The sequence below is a fragment of the Uranotaenia lowii genome, chromosome 3, assembly GCF_029784155.1.
Source record: "Uranotaenia lowii strain MFRU-FL chromosome 3, ASM2978415v1, whole genome shotgun sequence".
NCBI classification, from domain to species: Eukaryota; Metazoa; Arthropoda; class Insecta; order Diptera; family Culicidae; genus Uranotaenia; species Uranotaenia lowii.
The window spans coordinates 213371608-213393376 of NC_073693.1; the positions used below are offsets into that span (position 1 = coordinate 213371608).

General features: G+C 35.3%; 1 protein-coding gene across 5 annotated transcripts in view; it reads right to left on the reverse strand.

Annotated features, from left to right (window-relative positions):
* LOC129752051 (E3 ubiquitin-protein ligase RNF38) overlaps window positions 1-21682 on the reverse strand; it is a 91383-nt gene extending 69701 nt beyond the window's left edge. For 4 of the 5 annotated variants that reach the window (XM_055747845.1, XM_055747844.1, XM_055747841.1 and 1 more), the window contains exon 1: window positions 21637-21682. The gene's annotated coding sequence lies outside the window, so the exon portion shown is untranslated. The remainder of the gene's footprint in view (window positions 1-21636) is intronic. The other variant, XM_055747843.1, reaches the window with a different exon arrangement.
* Between the last annotated feature and the right edge of the window lie 87 nt (window positions 21683-21769).

Here is a 21769-nt window from a genome sequence, read left to right on the forward strand (position 1 = left end):
TAAGGGGAATAGATTTACTTTTTTTTCTTAGATTGGGCATAATTATATTAATAAATATTAATATTATTAAATTAAATAATAATTTAATAAAATTAAATAAAGTTTAATAAATTTTTTGATCGTTAATGAAATTTGGGATGATTTATGCTAAGCTTGCCAGATTGCCCGGATTTATCCGGGTTTGCCCGGATATTTGATGCAAAATTTCGAGAAAGTCCGGTCCGGCCCGGTTGCCCGGATATCGGGAAAAAAGTCCGAATATTGCCCGGATTTTTTCACAATTTTCACAAAGAAAGCAAAAAAAATCAAAGTTTTTGAGTAAGTTTCAGCAAAATCGATTAACGGTATGGAAATTTTCAACGGTTGTTTCAAATAATTTCGCTGATTTACTTTTATAAACCGTTAAATATTTTAGTGTACCAAAAATTTTTTGGAAGTCTGCAATTACATTAATAAAATATTAATTTCATTTTTTTGCATTTTTTCTTTCTTTTATATATAATGACACCTACACTTTGCCCGGTTTTTGGATTTGAAAAATTGAAATCCATGCCCGGATTTTGCCAGGTTTTTTTGAAAAAATGCCCGGAAGTGCTAGGCCTGGATGGGAGTGAAAAAAATTCTGGCAACCTTAATTTATGAGCTCTACACTAAGTTCCGCTATTGAATTTTTATTCCATTTTGAATCTAACATTTAAAATTCAAACAGAGTTAAAGGAAAATGTTCTTCTGTAACTAAAAACTAGATCTTTATCCAATTTTAATGAACGGCTAAAATGTTTCAAGAGTACCAATCTGAATGCAGAACCTCGAAAAAAATCAAACTTGTTGATAGAATTTTTTTCTCGAATATCGAATTCCGATAAGATTAAACTAAGCTTGGCAAATCGTTCAGATTTTTCCCAAATTATTGCACTTTATTTGCAAAATGAAACGAAAATTAAAATTAAGTGATTAAAATTTTGTATTTTGCGTCTAAATTTTTGAAGTAAATTTTATCAAAACTAATGCGAAAGCTTAAAATATGATTTTAAATTGACTGATATATCTACGTATTTCGATAAACAAAAGTCAAATGTTTTACTTCATGATTATAATTTCATTATGACAGTTATTGGAGAAAATATCCCAAATTTGCACAGCCCTGATACTTGGGGAAAATATTTGGAAAGCTTAGGATAGAATAATTCTGGATTTTCTGGTTCCATATTAGCTTACAAACATTTAAGTTCGATTTCTGTGATAAGAATCCGGATTCTGTATCCAAATCATTGTTAGTGAACTTCAGTTCGGATCATCATTGGGGAAAAATCTAGATTTGAATCTCGGTTTTGCATTTCAAGCTTTTATGCTCAAATCTCGTTCTTTCGGGATATAAAAAGAAAAGTTTTAAAATTACAAACAATTTTTGAGATTTGAAATGGTTCTATGATTCTAATGCAGAATTAGATCTAAAGAAAAATTCATAATGGAGATCCAGAATTGAAAAATCCGAAACAATTTGATCATTCGCTATTTTCCTTCAGATTCACAAGTTGTATTTCGAATACATAAATAACTGAAGAATGAATCCATATTAATAGCCAATAATTCAGAATTCAAGTCACAGAGAAACCTAGAATTAATTTTATGTACATTTCTCCAACCATATGCAAAGGAGTTTTTGAGATTAAAAAAAATGGGGTCGTGAACAATCGAAACCAATCTATGTTTAAACTATATGTAGTAACTTTCCGTGCTTATTGAGCTGTAACAAGACTTGTTTCAAAACATTACTGAACATACATTCAAGTATGATAAAAGTGTTATTTTCTTTTGGTACAATATCAGATCGACATTAGACCTGAAAGTCATTTTGGGCCGAAATTGAAGTTGGGAAAACTTAATCTCTGGATTTCTTGGTTTATCCAGAAAAAAGATTCTCATTTATCCACGTCATAGATTCTCACATAAGGCGACATCCATAATTTACGACGCTAAAATGGACGTTTTGGCTCCCTTTTTTCATCATTCTTTAAATTACATATCTACAACAAAATACACTGAGTTAATATCTATTCTTAGAACTCAATAATGATAACTCTCTGTTTACACATATTGATTAGACATTCCGAGTTTCTCTGTGCTTGTTAGCTTATGGTCTTCGTTTAATTTATTTTACTCAATGTGCATAACTTGTTTTGTAAAATATACTTCACTTAGTATTATACATTCGTCAAAACTTTAAATGTTCAAATCTTGGGCGTTTAATATACGGTTTTCCAACTTTTATTTCTTGGATGTTCAAACTCTCTCTCTCAGAATCTTTATGAAAGGAAAAGATACAAACCAGACGGATCTAAGTAAGCATCGATCGTTCGAAGATGTATTTGACAGTCGTTCCCGAAAAGATCTACATCATCATGAAGATAAAGAAATTTGCAGCTCTGCCTGTGGAACAAGCGTCAAAGTGTGAAAGTTTCGAGTAAGATCAATCTATTTTTTATGTTTTTTTAGTTTTCAGCTTTGCAAATTGAACATTATCATTTCAAACCCGAATTCTATAGAATCATATTAAGCATTCGAAAAGGAACTCTACGCTTCATTCCTCTCTCTTGTTTCTGTATCTTTTGCTTTATACATCACATGGTTGGTCTGGCCGTAGTAGTATCTGCAATGTATGTTCTATGTATCAGATATCTACTATGTTGAAACGAAAAATGAGGAACGCAAGTTTATCATTTTACAGGATGCCTACAAGTTTTGTCTATGTTGGTATTAGTAAAAGAAGAATAGGAACAAAAAAGGAAAAGATACAAACCCATTATAATCTTGTTGAAACTTACAAATTTGGTTTGCACTCCCTGGATAAATTGGATGACATCAAAATAGCAGAGATAAAAATGGAATTTTTGGAGCTCAGGCTCCCCCCCCCCCCCTCCTAGGGCCGTTACATAATAAAAGGATGCCCAAAAAAGAGGTTAATAATGGGAGATTTCCTTCATTTATAGAAGTTTCTCGCTTATCCACGTTCGACTGTATAAGAAAGTTTTTTGGATCTATTTCGAACAAAGAATCAGTAAACTGGCTGCATTTACGTTTTAAATTTGGTTGTCGGGTAAAGTGATAAAATTGAACATATTATTTAGAAAAGTTAAAATTTCCCTATTAACGGTTGATCTTGTGATCACTGAAGATGCTATCGGTTTGAGTTATAACTGTAGCAACTACATTGTGTATGGCGAGCACCTGACCATCGTAAATTGACATAGCCATTTAGTTCAAACCAGCTGCCTTACTATTAGCCTCGAACAGACAATCATCATAAGTAGGTATACCTACGCTTAGTCGCTGTAAGTCGAAGATCTACATTTTGCCAGTGTGTGCTCAGCTTGCGGCCCCGGTATAAATAGTGGAACAAGAAATGGTTCTATCCAGGGTTAAATCGATAACAACTACTAACTACCGAGAAGGTACTACAGGTAGCTCTGTAGCTGAAGGCGGTTTGATATAAAAAAAAGTTCTCATTTACCTCCGGGTGTTCCGTATCAAGCTACGGTTTAACCCTACCTACTAGTATTCTGGCAGCTTGTGTTGTAGCGAGCGAACAAAGGTGTTTTTGAGCTCAAGCTGGTTTCAAGCGAACGTTTTCTGAGTCGGATAACCTTGGTAGAGGTTTCACTTCGTGTCGGTTGGCTGCTGCTGCTGCTGGCGGTTGCCCAGCGAGCGAAATATGGCGAATGCACACGTACAGCAGCACAAATCCTTACCAGCAACGAACGGCAGCAGGCACGAGTTCAAACAATATAGGTACCCCCAGTATGTATGAAACACGCTCGTTCAGACGTTTTCCGCCTTATAAAACATTTCAATGAGCTGCTGCTGCCCCATCACGCGCCAATTGCGGGGTTGGTGCGAAATAGCAAAATAATAACGATAATATAAACCTCAGAGGGCCCGGAATTATACACAAAGCACGCGGAATGGAATGAATGAAACAAAACAAAAGGAACGCCGAAAAAAAATGCTTTGCTTTTTCAATGACAGTCGTCTGGCAACATCAAACCATCAACCCAACTCTGCCAGCCAGCATAAAATTTTTAATCTAGTCGTGAAGATGATATAAGTGACTTTGTTTCGCGGTGTGTATTGGCAGCTGAAATGCCAGCAGTTTTTTGTTGTTGTATCACACTACCTATTTACTTGATTACTCGGGGGAAGGCAGGTCCGCCATCAGGGGTGCATTCGTTGAGTGGTGTTGCTGTTACATGAAAATAAAAACCAGCAGCATCGCAAAACGAATTGAATATTTGATTAAATTGAAGGCGAAGCCATAGCCAGAACTAAATCAAAGCTTCAATTTAGCATGTGAATAAATTTAGATTTAGCATTGCAAACATTGAAGTCAGCGATCGTGGTTTAGCGGATAGAGCAATTGTATTCTACATAGGCTTATGAACATAAGATCGAGTCTTCTAGAGGTGGGCGGTTTTAGCAGCTGTAACATGTTACTAACATCATGTTTGGAGTACCTCTGAGCACATGAATATAAATAGATCTTCAGGTTTAGCATTTCGGAATCTTTTTGTGTGCTCCTTTAATGCCAAACCAGTGTTCAGCTGCCAGTAATCCGATGCTGGAAAAATTAGCATTTTAATATCTAATACCTTAGATGTACAGTACAGTACAGTAGACTGAGTCGATTTGGGGTCATTTTTGAATTTCTCAAACCCTCGGGTCTAAAAAGCATCGTCTTGGTCCAAAACTCATCCATGATTTTTTACAGCATTTTTAAGTAAAGTATTGCAAGAAAAGTAGTCATGCAATACCTCGTTAGGCGCCCTGCAGGGATGACAATTGAATTTATTGTTCATCAATGTGAAAATACATACCTCTGTCAAACAGCTAATAACTTTTTTGTCTAATAAGATACGAAGTTACAGACTTCGACAAAGTTGTTCAGCGGAAAATTTCCCTTAGGAATTTTATAAATTGGCACAAAAACTGTCAGCTGACTCGGTTCCACAGAAGAAACAAAAACTATGTTGATTTTTCAGAACAAAATTTTCAATTTTCCAATACAAACCTAATAGTTCAAATTCACTCATGTAAACGTTACTTAAAAATTCTACAAAAAATCATGGATGAGTTTTGGACCAAGACGAAGCTTTTTAGACCCCAGGGTTTGAGAAATTCATAAATGACCCCAAATCGACTCAGTCTAATGTAGGTACAGTGACCGCTACAAATAAAAATCCATCCCTCATTTAAATCTTAAAATGACGACATTTTCAGTTTATTAAAATCTTTCCGAATTTCAATAAGTTCGTTGGAAAGCTGGTATTTTCGAGATAATTTCACAATTAAAATTTTATTTTTTGATTTTTTTTCTTAACTTAGTAGTAACCAGTTTACTGAATTGCAAATTTTTGGGGTGTGACATAGAAAACAAAAACACTTAATTATCTTATCTGATAAAAATTATGAAGACAAATAACCATAAGTGAAAATGACCTTTATTGGCCTTGACGATTGACTCACCACGTACTGCATACTTTTTTTGAAAAAAATCGATGATATTGCGGGGATGGGGAGTCCAGCCAGACCCCAAAACAGTAAAATTGTTTTTTTTAATTCACAACATCAGATTTTTTTACCTTTTCGTTCCAAACGTCCACAAACTCTAAATAAAATTAATTTTCGATCCAGAGACGGTAAAAAAATGAATTTTTCAAGCTTTTTGGGGATTTGAACCATTGTGCGGCAGGGCCTTAGGAAGAACTGCCTCATGGTTTTGCTGACAAAATTTTTCCTATAACATTTCTGCTTGAAAAAGAACATAACATAAAGAAAAGGTAATGAAAAGTGGAACTAAGAGTACCTCATTATTCGGATTTAAGTTCATTTATATTATAAGTAATTCATTTAAAGTAATTACTTCCGAAAATAAGTCCTAAAGGTGTTCAGTTGTTTTGAAGGTTTAAAAAATAAATGAGCCATCTCGAAGGCTTCACTTGTAAGAAAAACTTGTCTGGTGTTCAAATCTGCATTTTCAACCTGAATAAAACAATTTTTTTTTTATTTATTTAAAGACCCTTTGTTTTACATTCGGGTCTGGGAATAAAAAATTGATTTCCTAGTTTAAAATTGATTATCTGAATATAAATTATAAAAAAAAAAATAAAAAAAAATAAAAAAAAATAAAAAAAAATAAAAAAAATAAAAAATCTCAAAAATTATGAACATAACAGAGAGAATCCTTAACTAGAAATCTTTTTTTTTTTTTAATTTCGAATCTTTGATTTAATTCAACAATTGAAAACATTTTAAATCTGGATCCTCATTATGGAACTTTTTAAAGTTTCAACTTTGCATAAGAATAAAGGTTCAATTTTCAAATCCAAATCTTAAAAATGGTTTGTGTTTTTAAATATTTTCTTTCAATAATTCAGAATATTGATTTTCGAACATGGAAAATTAATCTAATTTTAGTTTAAAATGCAAAACCAAGATTCGAATCAGGATTTTGTCCCAATGATGGATCAAACTGAAAATCAAGAATAAAAAACACAATCTAGTCACAGGCATCAAATTTAGATTTAAAAAAAATTTGGAACAAAAACATCGGAAATTATTCAAACCTAAACTCACCATATATTTTCCACACTTATCCGGACAGGGCAAATCCGGGCTATTTTATCTAAAAACCTTGTAAAATATGGGCATTTGATTTCAAAGTTTACAACTCAAAATAGGGGCAAATTCAGGAATTCTTCAACTACAATCAAGAATATAACTACAACTCGAAAAAATGTTCTTCTTTCATCGAAACACATAAGCCATAAGCCATTATTCAGAAAAACTTAGTATAAAAAATTGTTTTTGACGCAAAATACATAATTGTTATCACGTAATTTGAATTTTTCTCTGATTTTGCAATTTTAAGTAAAAACATTTAGGCAAAATGCGAGGAATTCAGCAACCTAAGTAAGGTAAATTCGACATTAAGACAGATCAACATTGCTGCTGGCGCTGGCCAAGGAGTTCGGCGCTACCGGCCAAACAGTTAAAAAGTGTCTGCCGAAAATGGACAAACATGCCAGAAAGCTGAATTCATCTTCACTGGGCTCGGAGATGCATGCAAAGTCGCAGCTGAGTGGCTGAATGGAATAGTTATTATTTTTTCGTGAAAAATGACGAAAAATTGGAAAATAAAATGAAGAAAAAAACTCTTAACGAATAATTAAGGAGCTCTGAAGTTACAAAATACAAAAAAGAGAAATCTGAAATGTAAAATAGATAACGAATTTACTTTCAACACTCAGCCTTGAGTAAATCAACAACATTTTTTTGGTGAAACTCGACCCAGCAGATTGAAAGTTACAGCTGTTTGAGTTTGAGTTAAACACAAAACATTGGCAGAAAATTGATATTTTTAACTTGATAATGGTCCATCAGAAGGGATCTCTGTGAATCAAAGCAATCAAAAGATTCCCTTAAATTCAACCACGGTAAAACCGTTTACCGTGGTTGAATTAAAGGGAATTTTTGATTGCTTTGATTCAGTAGAATTATTCGACCAAATAGGCTCACAACACATATTACCGATCCCTGTGAATTTCTGATTAAAAACTAAACGCGTAGATTCACGATTCTCATAAAACTAAGGTTTAACCCTCATCCGTCCTTGAATTTTTTACCCGTTACAGTTTCTGAAGTGTCAATTTGACACTCCTGACTAAAACCAATGTATCTTTCTTTCTCTCAACCGATTTTTACAAAATTTATAGTTTTGAAAACCTCGTAATGTAACTCAAATGTGTTTCTCAGACAATATTCACCTACAACACTTCAATTTTCCGTTATTCGAAGTCTAAGAAAAAAAGTCCGAAAATCATGTTTCCGTAAAAAAAACTGTAGATCAGTTATGAAATGCTAAAAAAAATCACTTAGTGTCCAAGAAAGATGAAGTTTGAAGACGTTTCACATAAGGATATATATTTTCGATTTTTTTTTTTTGAGGGCCTGTGATATAGCTCAGTTGGTAAGTCTGTTGTCTCCTGAGCCGATGTCCGCGAGTTCGAGCCCAAGAGTAAACATCGAACACAGTTGTACCGGATAGTTTTTCAATAACGATCCGCCAACTGCAACGTTGATAAAGTCGCGAATGCCATAAAGATGGTAAAACGACTATAATCGAAACAAAAAAAAAGATTTTTTTTGAGAACATTACCATAAAAAATGTAAAAAAAAGTGCTATAAAAAACCGTACTTTCGAATCAATTAACCGTCAAAATTGTTTAAGCCACATCAGATAAATTTTGAATTGAGGATTAAAAAGTTGGCGCAATCTAGCACATTTTTGCATTTTTAGATTGTCAAAATACGGAACCCAATATTTTTGACGAATTTTCAAAGGTAGCTGTTTTTCAAACTTTTTCTCAATTTGCAATTTTTTCAGATTTTCTTGCACTAAAATACACCTTTGCACTGGATTTTAAGTTTATTAACGCAAGATTTCCAAACCACATTTATACTCATCATTTATACCAATTCTAGTGGTCTTATAACATAAACGCTGCGATACTTTAAAAATATAAATTTTGTAAAAATCAGTTGAGAAACTAGAGATATATAGCAGTTTTAAGCGAGGAGTAGTAAAATGATGCAGTAATGATGCAAAATTAAAGATTTCAAGAATTCATTGAGGGTCCTTGAAGAAATTGTTTTATTTGAAAGCACCCGATTAAAGTTACAAGCCGGCAAACTTCCAACAATGTCATTTTGACACTCAAGAACGGATTAATTTATAACTGTTGAAGGAGTCAATTTTTTTCGGGGATTTTCTCTCTATTGGATCAACCCAAAAGGATTAGGGTAAATGTACCCGACCTAGGCACCTAAGACACGGTTTACCCTTTTTCTCAACATTCCATCCTTCTGGTTGAGTGCGCCATAGAACATCCTTTGAAGAATTTACTTGCTAACTTGCATATATTTCAACAAAAATATGTTTTCTCTATGGAACTTTCATTAATGTGAGCAAAATGCATGCAAAGTACTCACTGCGGTGCTCCAATTAATTGGCCGCCGTACCAATTGTTTGCCGTTTCGATGATCCGATTCTTGGCCACCAGCAATGCGCAATAGATCTTTACCAACAATGCTCAATTGACAGTTAACAGAATCGTTGGCTATTCTGAATATAAGGCCACTGACAGAATGACGTCAGCTGAGCGTAAAGTTCTATGCGACGATGGAACACCGGGCTTCACTCATACAACAAAAAGGCTTTCGAAAACATTGATGAAATTTGGTTGGAAGGGAAGAACCAAATAGGGTAAGTGAGCCCTATTTTGGCATGGTCCTTTTCTTGGCATGCCAACATGTCTTTTCATGTTTTTCAGGTCCAAATTGAACTTAAAAAAATTTGAATATATTTTCATTGCGAGGAGAATAATTTGTTTTCAATCTTTGCATACCGAATTTTTTGATTGTTTGTACTTTAATAAAGAAGTTAATTTTTTTCGATCTGCATCCGAGGAAATTATGTTGGAAACCACCGTATGAAAATCAGATGAACTTACCTTTCTAGTGCAACTGTTAAATTCACATGCGCTTTCAAACGCGGACATTCATTTGAAAAATTTGCAATAAATACTCATGCTTACATTTAAACTCAGCAAAAAATCAAAAAATACTAGAAAGACTAAAGAGTTAATATTTATTTAGGTTTTGAATAAAAATTTAAAACTAATTTTGTTCCTTTTCTTGGCATGGAACTTCAATCGAAATACACCACCAGTGTTGGAAGCTGGAAAAAATACATGTTCATTAAAGAGGTATTTTTGGACTGATGTTTTCCCTAAAACTTCATTTAAAACTACGCACAAATGTATTCATACTAATTGGGTTGTATGATAAGACCGTTGCTATCAACTTAAGCTTCGAAATAAGTTGGAGATCATAAGTGATTCGACGTACTAAAAGTCAAGCATTTTAAATGCAAAAATCGCTATTTGGAAACCATGAATCGAAGGTACATTGGTATGCGTGCGAACAGCATTTGCATTGCAGTCTGCCGAGCAAAAGCCACGTGGTCTCCTACAGAACACAGTGGTTCGAAATATTGAAAAAAACTAAGTTAAATTAAGCATCTCACAAGACTTAAGATGTTTTTCTTATCTAAAAATTGTTAGATCGATGGCAATTTATGACTTTAGTACATAAAATACATAATTGATTGAGTTTTGGAATCGTTTTCTATTGCTTGAAAACCATATACCTACTCAGATTTAATTTTATGGAATTTTGTTCTAATTTTTTTCATGGAAACAGAAGTTGGAAGTTCAGGAAAATATCGTTTGCTTTCCAATTATTCCTTAAAATATTTGATGTGAGTCGAATGAAAAAAAATGTTTAAGCAAGGTTTACATTCTAACATCTATTTGACGTGTCAAACCACTGCGCAACACCCCGGGCATTCGAGATGGCTCTTGCTAGAAACTCATAATCTTAGCTAACAAATTCAAAAAGGCAAAATTTTTAAATACTATTAAGGAATTTTCCAATTTCTTACTTTATGAAGCCAAACTCCACAATATGAAGACAGTTGTTTGGTAGTGAAAATAACCGTATGTGTCGCAATCGCATTGCGGAATTTCTGGACTTCCGACTTTTTGAAATGAAAGCTTATTTTGTGCTTCCCTTTCAACCAAATTTCATCAATGTTTTCAAAAGCCTTTTTGTTGTATGAGTGGCGCCCGGTGTTCCATCGTCGCATAGAACTTTACGCTCAGCTGACGTCATTCTGTCAGTGGCCTTATATTCAGAATAGCCAACGATTCTGTTAACTGTCAATTGAGCATTGTTGGTAAAGATCTATTGCACTTTGCTGGTGGCCAAGAATCGGATCATCGAAACGGCAAACAATTGGTACGGCGGCCAAGTAATTGGAGCACCGCAGTGAGAACTTTGCTTGCATTTTGCTCGCATTAATGAAAGTTCCATAGAGAAAACATAATTTTGTTGAACTCTAAGCAAGTTAGCAAGTAAATTTTCCAAAGGATGTTATATGGTGCACTCAACAGGAAGGTAGGAATGTCGAAAAAAAGGGTAAACCATGCCTTAGGTGCCAAGGTCGGGTACATTTACCCTAAGCTTTCATTTCAAAAAGTCGGAAGTCCAGAATGTTCGCATTTTTTTTTTATTTTAAAAACTTTAAACTTATTACTCATTTAAACAAAGTGATATATAAACACCTCAGGTTGTTTCGGAATATTTGTTTATGAGCAAAAATCATTGGTTTATGAATGACAACCACAGGGGGACCGATTCAGAAACGAATTATGTCCGCGAGTGGTTCGAACTTTCTCTTTTTTATGAACATTAAATCCCTTTCATGAAATCTAAACTAATATATTTTGTAAGCAAACTTTTTAAACAGAACACTACAAAAAATTTCTCCAATATGTATACAGTAAGCTACTTATGAAGGACTGATAAAATCTTAATAAAGCCAATCAATCTAGGAAAAGTATTTCAGATGACATGGGCTTATCTAGACAGCCCAGGTTTTCAACGTAGAGTTTAAAAAAAAGTTGGTGTGGTCCAGCTGCCAGAATATTGAGGTAAAATATCCGTATCTGGCCCCGAATGATTCACATTCCTCGAAATTTTTTAGAAAGATTTCACAGTTCATAATTTTTGCGAAGTTTTTTAAGACAATTTCATCAATATAAAAATCACTTGAACGGGAGTAATACTGAAAGGTTTGAGCCGTGTCAAATAAACGAATTATTAAAAAAACGACTTGAACGTGGTTGTTGTAAAAGTGGTATTGTAACGTTGAATTGAAATATCATATTTAGAACTTTTCTCATCGATTAGACTTTTCCAAATATTGGAAAAATTGCTTAGATTTTCTCAGTTTTTTTGGACAATTTCCTGACTTGATTGCTAACTTGACAAATTCAGAACCGCTGAGCCGCTCATTTACGATATTTCTATGGTTCTGTGCATCATGATGTGTTGTCATTTATAAATCATTGTTTAAATTATTCCTTATGAGTTTTTATAGACCATAAATTGATAGTCAAATACTCTAGGAGACCTGCGATTGCGACACATAGGGATATTTTCACTACCAAACAACTATCTTCGTATTGTGGAGTTTGGCTTCATAAAGTAAGAAATTGAAAAATTCCTTGAATGGTAATTTAAAATTTTGCCCTTTTGAATTTGTTAGCTGAGATTATGAGCTTCTAGCAAGAGCCATCTCGAATGCCCGGGGCGTTGCGCAGTGGTTTGACACGCCAAATAGATGTTAGAATGTAAATCTTGCTAAAACATTTTTTTTAACTCGACTCACATCTAATATTTTAAGGAATAATTGGAAAGAAAACGATAAATTAGTTTTAAATTTTTATTCAAAACCTAAATAAATATTCATTCTTTCGTTTTTCTAGTATTTTTTGATTTTTTGCCGAGTTTAACTGTAGGAATGAGAATTTATTGCAAATTTTTCAAATGAATGTCCGTGTTTGAAATCGCATGTGAATTAAACAGTTGCACTAGAAAGGTGAGTTCATCTGATTTTCATACGGTGATTTCCAACATAATTGCCTTGGATGCAGATTTAAAAAAATTAACTACTTCAATAATGTACAAACAATAAAAAAAAATCGGTATGCACAGATTTGAAACAAATAATTCTCTTCGCAATGAAAATATATTCAAAATTTTTTAGCTCAATTTTTCATCTGAAAAACATGAAAAGACATGTTGGCATGCCAAGAAAAGGACCATGCCAAAATAGGGCTCACTTACCCTAATAGTTTATTTCCGAAAAGATTTTTATTTATTTTATCCATTTTTCTCATCATAAAGAAATCTAATTTATTTGATAAACTTGCTGAATGCTGATGAAATTTTCAAGTATTTTGATGTCTTTATTCAAAGATGCAATAAAAACTAACATATGAATCTATCATTAAAAAAATTAAAAATACTTCGTTTATTAAACATTCTAAGATTTGTTAACATTTCGAAACTTGAACTTGAGACACGTGTGCGAAAATTTCAAATATAGAAAAGTATTTAAAAAATCCTTCTCTTGGAAAAAGCACGAGACACTACTAAAGGATTCCAAAATGAAAATTAAAATTTAGTAAAATCCAAAGACATTAATTTGTGTTTGAGTTTTATATATTTTCAACAATGTTTGACGAATAAATAAAAAGTTACAAAATGGTTCAAATTATTTGCACGGTCCAAAATATGATCACTAGACCGCTGCCAAAATGTCTTTTGGGTCCCCAAGCATCAGTGTAAAATTTGAGATGATTTGGTTGGTACCTTAATTAGTGCAAAGCGTTTCAATTTTGTATGGAAATTGGTATGGATAAAGAAATTTTTCGATAAGAATATCATCCAGAAAATACAAATCAGCTTGAAATGAAGTTTATCTTGAATAATTAGTTTTGCCTTTCTTAAGCTTATTTTTTGCTTATATGAAAAGAAGCTAAGTATATCATGAACAAAAAATTAGAACCCTTTTAAAATGAAAAATCTGAATTATATGAAAAGTATATTAAAAATGACAGGCTTTGCTTGCTAGTGCTCTCAATAACTTCATGAAATATTTTTGCCAAGGTAATATACAATTATCAACAAACTCATTGAAACAAAACAATGCAAGTTTTTGTGATTTTTTTTTATTAAACAAAGTTATGAGAGGTGTAAAATGAAGAAATAAAAATTTCCTTACAAAACTTGCAGCTATCTAATGTTTATCTGTTATTTTTCAATGATTTATTCTTTTTTCGTACCAATGCAATCAACTATTTAAGTGGCGATCACTCAATCAGTTCAACACTAAAATTGGTTTTGACATATTTCGGTTTTCCTAGTTTGTCTATGTAGTCTAGACTGAGCTAGGTAACCGAAACCCAAATTATGTTAATATGTGCAGCCCAACTTCCTCGATGCGCGTCTGAGTTTTGATCGTGCAAAACATGCTGAAACCATCACCATGCGCGTTATTCGTTCAGGTAGATAGATACATAGGAAAGCTCGGCCAGACACTTTGTCCCTCTGCGTTCACTCGCGGCGAGTTCGAGGCCAACCAATTCTCGTCGTTGAGTTGAGGTTGAGCCTCGAATCGCCGATGCAAACTGCCTTTTGTTGTTACAGCACCACTCAGCGGGGTGAGTGAAGCGGGGTAGCGAGGAATTCCCAAACTCGCAAACTCGACACAATACAACAAACCCGCGTCGCGGCACGGAAAGGGGGAGGAGGAGGCGTTTCGTCACGCGGCAGTAGCCGTCCAGCAAAACACAAGCTTTGAGCCAGGCTCAAGTACAACAGCAAACTCGCACGAAATCGCGCCGAACTTTGTGGGGCGATTGTGCCGCGACATGGCTGCTGGCCGAAACCAGCGAAGTGGCGCGCGGATGATGGTAGAGTGAGTGGTCGAGGGTTTATTTTCAGACACCCGGTTGACCATCACCAAGACCGCCGAAAGAGTCTGCCTGGCTGTACCAGTTTCCTAGGTTTGGTAACCTGGGCATAGAGAATTATTTAATTTCGACTATCGGGGTCTCTAAAATGAGACTTGAATAAACTTCGGATTCGATTATTTAACTGCTCTGTGTGCGTGTTCCCTGATTCGATTTTTTTTGGCGTCCAAAAAAAACGGAAATATATCACATTCCTTGTTTGTTGCCTTATTCGATATCAAACGAGTTGTTAGTCACCAAACGAGGATTAAATTCCGAAACGTTGAAACACAAAGACCACACAATTAAATTTATTTCTTGGCTTGTACCTAGAAATGTACGGTGATGTAAATCAACGATGTGTACCATTTATTTATTTATTTATCAAGTCAAACTATGTAGACTACAATACTTAAAACTACTTAAAACTAATGTAAGCTATTGTTTCGTTGTTCTATGAACTTGTTTTTGAATGCCTTTTTTAATTGTGTTTTGTTCATCGCTACGTCTATAATTTCACTTTGTAAATTGTATTTGTACATCATTTGATTTGATCGTTGATCGGTTGATGTTTTGCATAGTCTTTGTCGTAAAGTTTAATGTAGAACAAATGTTTTTTTCTTAATGGACGGGAGGGTGCGTAAAACTTTAGTTTTGAAATTAATTCAGGACTGTCTATTCTTTGTGTAAAAACATCATTTACAAATGCAATTTGGGAAAATTCTCTGCGTTTACTGAAAGGTTCTATATCAATAAGCTTACAACGAGATTCATACGATGGCAGAGGAAAAGTGGACCAATTGATTTTACGTAGCGCATATAACAAAAATTGTTTTTGAACTGATTCGAGACGTTGCTCGTGAATATTTGAATAAGGATTCCATATGCTGCTACAATACTCCAATATCGAACGAACATAGGATATATAAAGTGATTTTATGGTGTACGGATCTTGAAAGTGTTTGCTGAAACGTTTTACAAATCCTAGCATGCAATTTGCTTTATTGATGATATTGTTCTGATGTTCTACAAAGCACATTGCCACGCGGCAATTGTTGGCTGGAATAAAAATTGCACTAAAACCTCTAACATTTGACAGGGAAGTGCTCAATTTCAAATCACAGGTAAAATATTTAGGCATTATACTAGATTTAAAGCTATCGTGGAATCCGCAGAAAGAGCATGTAATAGCCTAGGTTTCAACAGCTCTATGGGTCTGTCTCAAAGGAGTAGTGAAAAAATGAGGACTTAGGCCGAAAATTATCCATTGGATATTTACAGCTGTAATAAGACCCAAAATCTCCTATGCCTGCTCAGTATGGTGCTCCAAAACTGTGCAAGCTACGGCTCGGAAGAAACTAGCGAAGCTTCAGAGAATAGCAACGCTATCTATAACTGGCGCCATGCCAAGCACATCAAACGAGGCTCTTAATGTACTACTAAATATCCTGCCATTACATCAATTTATTGAGTCAGAGGCAGAATAGTGCCTTGAGATTTTCCAAAAACAAAACTCTCTATGAGGGGGGTCTTACAGGACACCTAAAAATCCTGAAGATATTTAAAATAAAGTCACTTATTGTAAATAACAATGACTGGATGGAACCCGTTTTCAATCTAGACATACCATACAATGTAAATATCAACGATAGGGACGTGTGGGAGTCAGGTGGTCCTGCGGTTCCTCCCGGATCGATAAAATTCTTTACTAATGGGTCAAAAATGGATAATAGAACTGGGGCAGGGGTGTTCGGATCTACACTCAGGATCTCAATTCACATGGGAAACTAGCCAACAGTATTCCAAGCAGAAGTTCAAGCCATTCTAGAATGCACTTTAGCCTGTTTAAAAAGATGATACAGGTACACAAGTATCTGCATATTCTCTGACAGCCAGGCTGCACTTCAAGCACTAAGTACGTTCACATGTTACTCCAAACTAGTTTGGGAGTGTAAAGTTGCACTAAGAAACCTGGCCATAAGGAACAGAGTATCTTTATTCTGGGTACCAGGCCACTGCGGTATCCTAGGGAACGAAGAAGCAGACCAACTAGCTAGGGAAGGATCTCAGGGACTGTTGATTGGACCTGAACCTTTCTGCGGAGTATCGAGAAGTGCCCTGACTATGAAGCTCCAGGACTGGGAAAGCACCACTATTGGAGCACCACTGGAAAACAACGGAGGGAGCAACTCAGGCAAAAAGATTCATTGAACCAAGCGCACGACGAAGAATTCGACGCTTGATTTTTTCTTTATTCTCTCTCTGAGCGGAAATCTTTTGTCTCTCCCATATATGTATCATGACAAAATGATGTAGGTAATCAAGAATTGTTGCGTTGTTGAGAAGATAATGACAAATTCGTATGTGAAATTGTCCTGAAATTCAAAGCTTGGGACAATCCGCTTCGATTATGTGGGAATCTAGCTGGTTCCGTGACAATAAAAAAAAATGATGTGATCAGATCAAGACCTATCTGAGGAGAGCTGTTAGCCTAAGAATATGTGAATCCGTGTTAAAAATATTACAAGGACACTGGGTGGCGGACATAGCCTATCTGGCCGGTTCCGGAACGGAAGATGCCAAAGTTATCGGATCGAGACTTGCCGTATATTAGAAGAAAGTTCTCGGCCTCAAGATGAAGGAAATCCATAGCAGAATCATTTCGGGGACACTGGGTCGTGGCTATGGCCAATCTGGTCGGTTCCGGAAATAATTATTTCAAAGTTATCGGAATGAGACTTGCAACATATGAGAAGAAAGCTCTTGGCCTCAACATGAAGGGAATCCATTGAAGAATCTTTTCGGGAACGAGGGGTCTTAACCATAGCTGGTATGACCAGTTCCGAATCGAAATAGGCCAAAGTTATCGGATCGAGACTTCCGGCATATTGGCGGTAAGCTCTTGGTCTCAACATGAAGGAAAATAGGGAGTAAGATGTGAAAAATTGGGCACGAAATTTCACGGCTCACTTCTCAAGTCTCAATTCTCACGTTTCTCCCCATATTTTTCTTCATGTTGAGGTCAAGAGCTTTCTTCTCATATGCCGCAAGTCTTGATCCGATAACTTTGGCATATTTCGTTCCGGAACCGACAAGATTAGCCATGGCCACGACCCTTTATCCCCGAATCGATTCTCCCATGAATTCCCTTCATTTCGAGGCCAAGAGCTTTCTTCTCATATGCAGAAGTCTTTATACAGAAACATTCTATATTTCGTTCCGGAACCTGCCAGATTGACCGTGGTTCCGACCCAGTGTCCCCGAAATGCTTCTCCTATGGATTCCTTTAATCTTGAGGCCAATAGCTTTCATGTGGTCCCGGAGATGCTAGGTGGAATAGGGTGACCAAATAGACCCCAACGCATTAAAATATCACTTTTTATTCGTAAAGTCTGTTTCGTCCACCTTGATCATTCAAATCGACCATGAACTGTCAAAAGAATTTAATAACAGGCTCTGGGATGTTTCTACCATGGGTTTGGACCGTACCAATAGAGAAAATTACTTTTAGTGTGACCTCTAGACTAGGGTTGCCATCCGTCCAGCAAAAGCGGGACATGTTCCACTTTTTTGTTGAATGTTCCGCAGTCCAGCTTTTTCCTCAAAATTCCCCGCTTTTTTTTCTTAGAAAACTTTTACAAAGTTAACTGACTTACACTAATATTTTTTTTCGATTTTAGTCGCTTTAACGCCTTTATGTCATTCGCGACTTATATCCACGATACAGTTGGCGGACAGTTATTGAAAAACTTATGCGGTACAACTGTGATCGATGTTTACTCTTGGTCTTGAACTCACAGACATCGGCTCAGGAAGCAACTGACTTGCAAATTTTACTATATCACAAACCCCTACAACACTAATAAAAATCAAACTTTGGCCTCAATTTGAAATCATTGGTTTAACACAGAAAATCTTTCTTTTTCCTCTAAATAAGCCGCATTTTTAATAGGTTTCACAAGACAATACTAAATAACTCTAATGTTCTTAGCATTACAGTAAGATTCTGATTTAGCTAAGCGTTCTTGGAGCATGTTCAACCAATGCTATGTAAATTACTTTGGTATGAAGAAAATATTATTGAAGTTGCTTCCAATTGATTTGAGCTCTTAATTTTTCGCCGTAATCTTTATTAAATTGTCTTTTATTCTGTGTATGTTATGGGTCAATATTTTGATAGTTGGTTTTGCTGCCCTTCAGTACCTATTTCAGCATTGATTCTTCCAACTTTTGGCCCATAATATTAATATTATCATAAGATTTCATATATTATTGACTAGAAACAATCGCCCAAAATTGAGATCCCCTCCATACTAGATACTAGAGATGTACCGAATATTGGCCTTTTCAACTATTCGGCCTAACGAATATTAGGTCCCATATTCTGTTGAGTTTTTATTAAAAATACAAAAGCGTTTTTTTTTTTTTTTTTTTTTTTTTTTTTTTTTTTTTTTTTTTTTTTTTTTTTTTTTTTTTTTAATTTTTTTTTTTTTTTTTGGGATTTCGCAGTTGGCCTTGGACGAATACGGTCGTGTTTTTTTTCGGTAGCGCGTTCCGTCTCGCGTTCTCATAACTACTTCAAATTTTTAATTATGGATTGAACTTTTTACATTGAAAAGGATATAGTGAAGTAAAGTATATTTATATGTGATGTTTTGAGAGCAGCTAGCCGGGATTCATTTATTTTTATTCGAAAAATAGTGCTTTAAAGAAAAGCAAAGAAAAATGGCTGGCGGTGTGATCTGTTTTTCACTTGCGCAGTGCAAAATTCAACGAAGCCCTGGTACAATAATGTGTTTAGTGGTCGAATGCTGGTAAAGCCAGAATAAGTTGGTGTAAAAAATCTGAAGGATTTGGCAAATAGATATTGTTGTGGCGCAGCCTGAGTTAAAGGTTAATGAAAGTGAGAAAAGGTTGAAGCCGCGATGGGCAAACGACAGCGTGATTTTCCTGATTGCTGCGATGCGCGTTTTTCATAGGCAACAGATATTTAAAAAACATATTTGGAAGCAACCCATTTCAAAATGACTGGAATCAGGAAGAATAGAGACACCACCGGCTGAAAAACACCACCTTTTAATGGACTTTGGTGAGATCGTTTCGATTTTTTGATTTAATGCATTTACATCATATTAAATTTATTTTGCGTATCAGTCCTATTTGCCAAGTAGGATTTCCCATGTGTATATCCCTTCCCCAACCTATCTGAATACAGCACCCTGGGTCGTATGAGTTCTCTGCACCTGAATAGTTCATTTAGCTGTATCAGATCATCCCCATTATGATTACATTGACTTGTCACGGTGTGCATTATCGTACCACACTTATTTTCAAAACTAACACTTGAAATGAGTTTTTAATCCAGAAACTCGTTTTTGGCATCTTGTGTTTGTTTTGATTATTGAGTTGTACTTTGTGTATCAGCCAATGCAAGATGTGTGTAGTCACCCAATGCTATGCTATGCTATGCTAAAAGCGTTTTTTTTTTTAATTTTTCATCTATTTTATCCATCTTAATGCCCCTCATGTTTCTGTCGATCTTTTCAGCCAGATGTATAAAACATCAGATCTTCTTCAAGTAGAGGTTTCTTTGATTTTCAAAATGGCACCAATAGCTGAAAAAAACATCGGATGCCTTGTCGTTTCTAGGACGATTATGTTAGAAAATTGAATATTTCTCTTGTTGCCTAAAAATTTACCATACAAAAAACATAATTGTTCTTGTAAAGTAAAAATGAGAAAACATCAGGCCAAATTTGATCCGGTAATTCTCTGATAAATGAGTGATTTTTCACTATAGAAGAAGTATTAGTAAAATAAGCCGGTAGGAATTGATACTAAGCATAAAACGCTACTGGTAATTATAAAATTACAGCTTAACCTTTACCATCGAATGCATTCCGTTTTCAGTAAACAATGGTAGACTTAATTTTTATCCAATGAGTCCATTTTTATGTATATTGTAGTGATCACCAAAAAAAAAAAAAAATGTCAGTTCATTGATCCTAACGGTCACATATTGCAGATGGGATAAAACATCATGTAGATATATTAAATTCTTGTCTCGTCTGATGCTGGTCTGCTGGTAACATGGCAAGCATCAAGAAACCCAAATTTCGATTCCCAAAGTGAACGACCAACCGTCCAACGTGCATAGCAAAAGAATTTCATTAAACGGTTCCATTTTGAAGGGTGCTTGAGATTCCCCAACTCATCCAATCCGTGTGTGCATTGATTTAAACTGTTCCTCCATTCGGATCAATTGTGTTGTTCTACACATATACCTACGCCTGCATGATGGCCGTACTGTGTGCAAGGGAAAGGCACCACCAGAAATACTCAACAAAGAAACACAACATGACGATGGCGTATTCTAGATGAGACAACTTACAGTTCTACGGCTTCCTAAATGACCCCGAACTATACATACACTCCCTCCATACTCGAACAAACTTTTTTTTCTCTTCCTGTTTTCAAACCATAGCCAGGCGCTGTCTTTATCATATTTGGCTTCACTCGAAAATTAAGTATTCAGGAGATTTTCCTATGCGCAACCGAAACCAATTTTGCTCATTAGATCTGGAACACTATTTTCACTTTCACAGACTTTTCGGGGAGTAGATGGGCGGGAGAAGGGCGAAATTTTTCACGTTGGTTATTTTCTTCCCCGAAGGCAAACTTTCCGTACGTGATATTCGGTTTTAATAACAATAGAGTTTCATTTGCGCTGTGGTAAATTTTTCATATACGCTCACAAGCATAATTTTTCGTCATCATGGTGATTACGCTACATAACCATACAGCAGAACGCTGACTCCCCTCGTATATTTACTATATGTATAGCGAGTGCCTCTATCTGAAGGCGTGTGAGAGCTCGCAGCGACCCAGCAGCTTCTATGTACATTGGGAAACACAATATATTGATCCACTGACAAAACTTGTAGGTGCGGATCACTTTTCCACTCAACTATGCAGTGTGATTCATTTTGCTTTTTTCAGATCAACTTTTCCACCGAGAAAAACAATTTTTCACAAACTTTCTACGTAGCAAACAGGGCGGATACACTTTGGCCACGTTTTGCGACAATCATTGCTCAATTTAGCACAGAATAAATAGCCATTTTTTCGAGAAAAGACAGAACGACCGAACGACCATTACCTCTCTTTGTGTTTTCTGCGAACTGAATGACTGACAGATGTGATTTTCATTTTCATCAATAAAGAAAAAGCTCGCCCTAGAATATGGGTTTGGTGGGGCCCATGCGAGAGCTTTTCGCCTCATCGCCTGTGTG